Source organism: Molossus molossus, unplaced genomic scaffold (assembly GCF_014108415.1).
Source record: "Molossus molossus isolate mMolMol1 unplaced genomic scaffold, mMolMol1.p scaffold_m16_p_13, whole genome shotgun sequence".
Lineage (NCBI taxonomy): Eukaryota > Metazoa > Chordata > Mammalia > Chiroptera > Molossidae > Molossus > Molossus molossus.
Window position 1 is genome coordinate 29,010,231 of NW_023425348.1, and position 9,340 is coordinate 29,019,570.

Below are 9,340 nucleotides of genomic sequence, written 5' to 3' on the forward strand. Positions count from 1 at the left end.
GTTATATATTCATTTTCATTGGTTTCCAGGAAAATTTTAACTTCTTCCTTGATTTCATTAGTAACCCATTTGTTGTTGAATAACATGCTATTTAGCCTCCAAGTGTTTGAATGTTTTTGTGTGTTTTTATTGTAATTGAGTTCTAGTTTCATGCCACTGTGATCTGAGAAGATGCTTCATATGATTTCAATTTTCTTGAATTTGTAGAGACTTGCTTTGTATCCTAACATGTGGTTTATCTTTGAGAATGACCCAGGTGCACTTGAGAAGAATGTATATTCGGCAGAAGAATGTACATTCTGCAGAATATTCATTTACAGAATGAATATTCTGTAAATATCAATGAAATCCAACTGATCTAATTTGTCTTATAGGGAATCTATGTCCTTGTTAATTTTTATCTAGAAGATTTATCCAGTGGTGTCAGTGGCATGTTAAAGTCACCCACTGTGATCATGTTGCTATTGATCTCTCCTTTAAAGTCCTCCAAAAGTTTTTCAATATATTTTGGTGCTCTTGTATTTGGTGCATATGTTTACCAGGGTTATATCCTCTTGTTGGATTGCTCCTTTTAATATTATGTAGTGACCTTCTCTGTCTCTTATTATGGCCCTTGTTTTGAAATCTATCTTGGCAAGTATGAGTATTGCTACACCAGCTTTTTTTCCCAATTCCATTTTCCCCTCCCTTTACTTTCATCCTATGTGAGTCTTTTGTTTCAGCTACCCTATATCTCTTGATTGGAGCATTTAAGCCATTTAAATTTAAGGTAATTATTGATAGATAGTTATTAGTTGCCATTTTAATTTTATGCCTGTGTCCTCCCCCCCCCCCCCCCCCTTTCCTTCTTCTTACAACAGTCCCTTCAGCATTTCTTGTAGTGCTGGTTTGGTGGTGGTAAATTCCTTTAGTTTTTTTTTTTTTTTTTTTTTTTTTAAATCCGTGAAGCCCTTTATTTCTCCTTCAGTTTTGAATGATAGCCTTGCTGGATAGAGTAGTCTTGGATCCAGACTCTTGTGTTGCATTACTTTGTACAGTTCATGCCACTCCCTTCTGGCCTGCATCGTTTCTATTGAGAAATCAGCTGACAGTCTAATATAGAGTTCCCTTGTAGGTAACTTTCTGTCTCTCTCGTGCTTCCTTTAAGATTCTTTCGTCTTTAATGTTTGCTATTTTTATTATGATGTGTTTAGCTGTGGGTCTTCTGGGGTTCCTATTGCTTCGGACTCTCTGTGTTTCCTGGACTTGTGTGACTTTTTCCTTCACCAGTTTAGGGAAGTTTTCTGTCACTATTTTTTCAAAAAAATATGGACCGCTTCACAAATTTGCAGGTCATCCTTGCACAGGGGTCATGCTAATCCTCTCTGTACGTTCCAATTTTAGTGTATGTGCTGCCGAAGCCAGTACTTAAGATATTTTAATAAAGATTGGACCCATTGTTTAAAAATGATATCCAGCAAAAAGCTCATGGTTTGGAATCTGGATCTAAAATTCGATACTTGGCTTATGAGTCAGCCTCCAGACCACAAGCCCAAGTGCTGTGGCTGGTCTAGTAGCATTTTACCCTACGAGTGGGCTGTAGATCCAGGCAGAACTCTAACATTAGGTTTGAAAACACTGACAAATGAGTGTCCAGCATTTTACTAACTAGCATCCCTGTAACAAGAAGGCAGATTTCTAAAACAATGGGTCAAATGCAAAATATCTGACCAAACTATCTGATAGTTTTCTATTGGATGGAGGAGGGGAGGCAATTTCCTAAAACAAAGACCAAGGCTTTTTTTTAAATCAAGGCTTCCAGCAGAAAACAGTTCCATCCAACTCTGAACAAATTCATTTTGAAAACTTTCCCCACAAGCCCCCAAAGACAATTCACTGCTGTTATAGCTCACCCACGCCTGGACACACTGCACTGAATCATCGGGGGTAATGGAAGCTGTGACGGCAGAGGCCAGTGAAATTCAGACTCTATCTCATTTTAGCTACTACATAGTCTTTACCTTTTTCTCCGCTTTTCCTTTTAATCAATGTGGGTCGATTTCAATTCAACAGGTCTGGCACTCAACATCTGGTTTAGCTGGGAAAAGGAAAGCATGGGAGAAGAGGCAGCTGCCAGGCACCGGGATAGTTCTGTAAATTTAATACTGTGCCCTGATTTTAAATGTCTAACATTGTTTTAGTACATCCAAATTCACAACTCATAAATTATGTGTTTCTTTACAAAAGAACAACATGTGAGGCTTCAAGTGAAAAGATTTCACCCCTGTTTCAAAAAGAAAAACAAAACACACTTCCAAAGATGACACATTCTGTTCCCTAGAACAGACCTAATAAAGAAAAATATCTTCTAATCCTTCCTTGAAGAAAAATGTTTAAATGCCAGAATGGATCAGAAACATCAGGTTGAGGAATCTGACTCTGCCAGTGGTAACTATTAAGTAGTAAGCCACCTGAGCTTCTGTATCAGGATGGACCAGCATCAACAGGGGAGTCCTGCTCAGAGGTGACCACAGGATCCAGGTGGGAAACCAGTTCCCTGGTGAGTTCAGACAGGACACATTCATGTCAGAACCAGCAGTAATACCACTTTCTATTCCTTGGAAGAAGGCCTAGAAGCCTTCCATATGTTAAGTTCCTTTAGGTCCAGAACAGTGTTGTTTTATCTCACTGGCCCTTCCGGCATCCGGCAAGATGCCACAGTCTAACAGAGATCCATGGATATTGATGAGCCAGTGAATAGGATAGGAGTCGGAAAACCACACTAATGGGTGTTTCTAAGCTTTCCTTTTCAAGTTACACTTAGCTGGCCCTTCAAATACTGTTCCACTATTTTAACTACCAGTAGTTGCCTCCTGTCCTTGATAAAAATCATGAAGGCGTAATGCCTCTCTCAGCAGAATTAAAGATAACCTGTCATTATCAGATGTCTGAGCAGTCCTTCTGGTCAGCAGGTGGTCAGAAAAGACACCTTTAGAAAGGGACTGGTTTATAAAAATTCAAAGTAATATCTTTAAAAAAATGTGTATTTGATTCAGTACCTTAACTCAGAGATGCCTTCTATCCTTGACAAGAGTCCCATCTTCATTCCAGAATTTTCATGTTAAACACAAAGTTGTTCCAATCACTCTCCCATCAATGTCATAATTCTAATTCTTAATGTGTACTAGTGAAAGATGAATGTCCCCTCCATAGGTCCTAAGCCTTCTTATATCAAGGGTAAAGTACACTTTCTTTGAGTTAACAGTTATTTTAGCAAAAATCTCAGAACAAACTCAGTATCTAGGCAGCTCTGTATGTGGGTATGTGTGAAGAAAATCCACTGCAGTGAAATAATCACTAAAAGAAGAACTACTTAATAGGTTAACCATTTATACTATGTCCAATTGCTCAAAATGCAAAAGGTTCCTTCAAAACTAGAGTTAAAAGAATCATCCTTTTATAATTATAAAGAATAAAAAACAAAAACAACCAATCATACCAGTAAATTCAAAACACTCTTTAACCAAGCAAATTAAACACGACCAAAAATCTATACTTATTAAAGGTGGCTGGCTGGCCCCTGGCCGAGTAGTTCTATGGTTGGAGTCCCTATAAATCAAAGCTTGCAGGTTTGATCCCGGATCAGGGCACATCCAAGAAGCAACCAATGAATGCATAAATAAGTGAAACAACAAACTGATGTTTCTTTCTTGTTGTTGTTGTTAATGCTCACACAAGAATGTTTTTACCATTGATTTTTTTTTTTAGGTAAAGTGGGGGGAAAGAGGGAGAAAGAGAAAGAAACATCGATGTGAGAGAGACATGCCTCCGACATGACCCCAACCAAGGCCAGGGATTGAACCCAGGCTCCTCAGGGCCGATGCTGTAACCGCCGAGCCAAACCAGCCAGGGCCAAATTGATGTTCCTTTCTTTCTCTCACTCTCTCTCTCTTTCTCCACCCCGCCCCCCACCCTTCCTTCCTCTCGCTCTCTAAAAATCAATAAATTAAAAAAAAAGTAAGGTAGCTGCTTCTTACTGTAAAATCAGATTCCATCACTTTCAAGAATTATTTACTATTAACACATCTGTTAAATCAGAAAAAATCAAATTTGAGTGCAGACAATGAATTTTAAAATAAGTATTACCTGAACGTTTACCAGCATACACATATTTTTGTTTTTACAAAATATCTGCAAGAACATGTCACAGATGCAAGTAAATGAAGCATCTCTCTAAAAGTACAGTCATTTAGCATTGATAAAAATACTTGAGAGCCAAAGGAAACACATCACAAATGAACTTTCCTGAAACTGCCCTGGCATACAAACAAGTGCACCTTGCAAATACGAGACCGGGGTTTCCTGAGACACCTTCTGTGCTGAGAAGCTGAAGAGAGAAATACAAGGAGGTCCCTAAAATGAAAACACCCACTAAAGAAGGAGGTTAAGCTCAGCAGCCTAGTATAGCAGGTTCAAAGCCAACAAAGAGTTAAACACCTAGGCTAGCTCAGTAATGAATGCTTAGCAAGTTTGGCCAAGGAATATCAAGTAGATACCAGGGCTAGAGCGACTGCTAAAGGGATGACCTTCTTGAATCTTATTTGCATAGCAATGAGATGTCACAAAGGCATTAACTATGAAACTACAATGCTGTTTCTAATCCATGCTTTATTTTGTTGTGACATGAAGCAAACTGCTTTTTAAAGTAAAACAGAAATGATTCCAGCAATGTGAGGCGGAGGGGTGGTAGGGAAGGGGACACCAGTATGGATTATAAAACAGACTGGTACACAGCTAGGCAAAGAGCGACTGAGTCACTCTGTGAGCCAAACCAGCTGAAAAGCATAATAAAGTAATAACTCTCAAGGATATTTCCAAAGTGAGACCAAGAAAATTACCAGCTTTTGTCAACTTATATATGTTACTTGGTCCAACAATAATTCTATTCACAACAGACAAAACAATAAATATGTCAATAAAATGAGCCCAACTCTCAGTCTATCTGTTACTGCCCAAGGCTGTTGCCTGTAAGGATGCAAAAACCTCCCCATACACCTTGAGGTTTGTTTTTGTTTTGTTTTAAGGAACTGTACTTGCTTGCAAGTATTATTATCATTGGCTACTACTAAGGGAGATGGGGGCTTTTTCCTCTACCATCAAGGAATAAAACTTCTTTTTAATGCACTGGGTTAAATGACACTTACTACCCAGGCTGCAAAAGAACAACGGAAAGAAACAGCACAGAAGTCAAGCTTTTGTGTCCCAGCAGTTAAACTGAAAAGGCATTCAACAAAACCCTGAATAAGCAAGCTCTACCTATAGTGAGAAGAAAAAGACTTCCAAGCTTCAAATGTCACAAATTCGTTTTTCTCCCAGAATTTTATGCAGAAATGCAAACCGAATCCCCAGTGCAATTAAGTGAAAGCAAAACAAAACCAAAAAACCTGCTCCATGATTCCTTAAATAAGCAACTTACCCAGTTACGCTGTTCACTACAGTCATTACCGAAGAATATAAAGAATTTTTACTCATTTCTGTCATAAAGATGGGCAAAATGAGAGTCAAGTTTTAGCTGCTTATTACTCAAATTCCTGAACCACCTTTCCAAAGGCATAAAACATAACTCTATTAGTATGTGATTTTGACAGAACTTCAAGTTATTCACCAGACCATGTGAATCGACTTCAGGCAATCAAATTAATATTTCAGTAAGTTGTCTTCCATGAAACACGAAGCCTTTAAGTTATGACTTTGGACCTGACGATAGAAAGAGCAAGAAAACAGGTCCGAAGACAGGGGATAATTGCAATTCAAAGACATTTTTATGTAAATAAGACCTGTAATTAAGCTAATGAAATTTTCTACATTGTACCTGCCATCTTTTTAATTTACATTCAGCTGAGAAGCCCCAATCGGAAAACAGCAGATTTCCGGCTTCCCCCTGGTGTGTGCAAGCACAGCCGCGGAAACACATGGCAGTCACTCGAATCTCGTAGCCCACTCCCAGGAGGAACATGACAGGAACTCGGAACATCCCAACAATTCTGAAGTTAGTTCCAGCAAGTGCTGAATGACTCAGGCAGGGGCTATAACCCACATTTATTGGGCACTGGTTAGCTTTTCCATTTCCTTGTGTTATCGGACTAGCACGGAAGACAAAAGGCAGCTCCAGGAGGGAGCTCCTGCATGGCCAGGGCTCTCCGGAGGCACTGTTCTTGCTTCCTGCTGACCAGGGTGCCCACTCAAGGTTAAGAAAATCAAGCTGGATTTGCCACGCATGCACCAGCAGGTGCTTTCAGGAATATTAGAGTCTGGAGAAGCTGGGATGCTTTCACAGGATTACTGTAGAGTCACTATAACTGTGAATAAGGTCCCTGGGGACAGGCCAGAACTCCGTCAAGGACAGAAACACCTGTCAGCCCAGCAGAGGGGTTCAGAGCACAGGCTGTAAAGTTAGACAAAGCCAAGTTGGAATTCTAACTCGGACACCTCATGAGCCATGTCATCTTGGGCAAATTACTTACCTCTGTGCCTCAATTTCTTCATCGGTCAAGTAGAGATAATAACAGTACCTGCCTCAAAGAGGTGGGGATAACTGAGATAATAGATATAAACCTCGTATCCATCTTCATTGTTATTAAATACAAAAACGAATGAGAAAGTTATAAATGGTAAAGTTCCAAACAAAGGCAAGTTCAGTACATGCTGCCCAACTATTATTGATATTATGAATTCCTTTTTAAGAGTCTCGCCAATTCAATGCTTGCTGACCACAAGGAAGGTTGGGAGCATTGTGTTGTTCAGGGTTTTTTATCCATATTCTCCTTTTCTCGTTTCTTCCATAAACTTTATCATCCATACAGTAAACCAGGATACTAAAGCAGCCCTTTGCAATTAACCATACCTGTACCATTTGCCCTTGCCAGCATTACTATTGTTCAAATAATGCAGAGCAGTACAATTCTGTGCCTGCTTCTCAAACTTGATTAACAGCAATTACATCAATGGTGCTGAAAGCTCCTGGATAAATAAACAAGAATGAAATCATGGGGAGTTGTGCCTAGCCAGTGTGGCTCAGTGGTTGATCATCCACCCATGCACCAAGCGGTCGCTGGTTCAATTTCTGGTCTGGGCACAGGCCCAGGTTGTGAGCCAAATCCCCAGTAGGGGGCACACAGGAGGCGGCCAGTCAATGTTCTCTCTCATCAATATTTTTATCTCCCCCTCTCCCTCTCTCTCTCTCTAAAAATCAATAAAGAAAAAAAATAGAAAAATTTTTAAAATCATGAGGCATTTAACCCCCCTCCCTGTCTCTGACAGCTCCAGGCCTCTGAAAACAAGCATGCACTCTAAGCAATACTACACTAACTACAGAAACAAAAGTTCAAGATAGGCTTCCCAGTGTCTCTTCCCACCAAACTGCCACCTCAGATTCTTTCTATGTGGAAATTCCAGAGATGTTCCAGAGGATGCACTTGGAACAACTTTTAGGTGGATCAATTAAAAAAGAATTTTTTTCTTGATTGATTTTTAGAGAGAGAGGAGGGGCGAGGGAGAACATCGATGTAGATTTAGAAACATCGATGAGAGATAACATCGATGGGCTGCCTCCCACACGCTCGGCACTGGGGATCGAGCCCACAACCCAGGCATGTGCCCTGACTGGGAATCAAACGAACAACCTCTCAGTACATAGGTCGATACTCAGCCATGAGCCACACCAGCCGGACAAGGTGGGTCAATTTTAATTAAAGATTTGGGGGTGGATAATTAAGAACTTTGATAAGTAATTTAGAGTATCATGTCATGTTTAAACAAACACATTATACAATAGACTGTAAAATTCACATAAAATTGTGGAGCAAAATACTTAGCTGTCAAAGAAATCTGACTGATGCTCATGCCCAATCTTCAGGCTCCACCACCAAGCCCTGAGAGTATGTACTATCCTCCTCTTCCTGCATGGGGATTTGTGTGGCTATATTTGAAAAACACTGTCTGTAGGTAAGAGCTGTGAGTTAAATCCCAATCCTGCCAATTAAGGTCTACAACCTTGGTTCAATTCCTACCCATACCTTTGTCACCTGTGACATGATGATGCTACCATCCATCCCTTAGAACACAGTTGATACCAGAACAAGAGTAGATAAGCAAAGAGCTCAACACAGCCTATGCTCCATGAATCGTAGCATTTTCTTCCCCTAACCCTTTCCCCTTTCCCTGCTTGTTATTCAGGAGCTTGGAGCATAATGACACTTGGAACTCCACCAAGTATCATGTATAACTTCTCTAAATGTTAAATCTTTCCAGCATCCAATATACCTGTGTAACAGCTCATTCATGCATCCACCCATTCATTCATTGAACATCTATTTTGTGGCAGACACTGTCTATGAGTGAAAGGGCCCAGGAGGCAAGAAAGGGTATACAAATATACTATTCCAGGTCACCACATCACAGGTGAAGTATTTCCTGTGACATCAGATGACTACAGAGCTTTCTCAGTTGGGGGAAGGAGAAAAGCAATGACAAAACATGCTGGAATTCCAGGTGACTGCACGGCAGTTTCATGTTTCACCAGTGTTCACTAAGATGTTGGCGTTCCAATTCACTTCTCATCAGGGATATTAATAATAACCAGAAGCTATCAGGGAGGCCAAGAGAAAGAAATGAAAAGCCCCCAGACCCGAACAAAAAAGACTTCCCAAAGCAAAGAGCCACCAAGAAGAAACTGCTGGAAGCTGATCATCAGTGTTTCATCAACCCAGCCTGCCCATTTACCCTCTTTCCAGTTCAGTGGTAACAGCGATCACACCATTTAGACTCAGCACCCACAGCCTGCTCCAGCCTGCCGGAAATCTACATAGCAAAGGGTCCAAGTGCCCTTTCATCTAAAAAACAGTGAACCAAGTCTCTGCCTTTTTAATTATTCTCAATTACTTTCCCACTCCATTATATATATATTTTTGCATAACAAAATCCAACTCTAATCAATATATGCAGTATATCCCAGCTGATTAGTGTTAATTCTTGCTCCACCATGACGCTGGAGTTGTGCCAGCCTCACCTAGCACACAATTAAATGTCTGGTAATGCCTGCTGCTACCCAGCAGGCTTCATGAGTTAATAAGGAAAAAACGGGATTCACATTGGCTCCATCAGCCCCTCAGTGCCCTCGCTCTCTCTCATCTGCTTGTAGACACACACAAAGTGTGCAGGAGAAATGAAGGCCTTGAACAACTGCACAATCCTAAAAGGCACAGGATCATAAGAAAAGAACGTCCACAGTCAAACTCATCAGCTCCTCTTTTCGTCGAATCCTTCCAGAAATAAGACATCCCTCTTCCCACCACCTGTTCCG

General features: G+C 40.5%; 1 non-coding gene across 1 annotated transcript; it reads right to left on the reverse strand.

Annotated features, from left to right (window-relative positions):
• Positions 1-1,301: 1,301 nt before the first annotated feature.
• Positions 1,302-1,407, reverse strand: LOC118629113. The gene has a single exon (XR_004959362.1). It is a non-coding gene; the product is annotated as a U6 spliceosomal RNA (small nuclear RNA).
• Between the last annotated feature and the right edge of the window lie 7,933 nt (positions 1,408-9,340).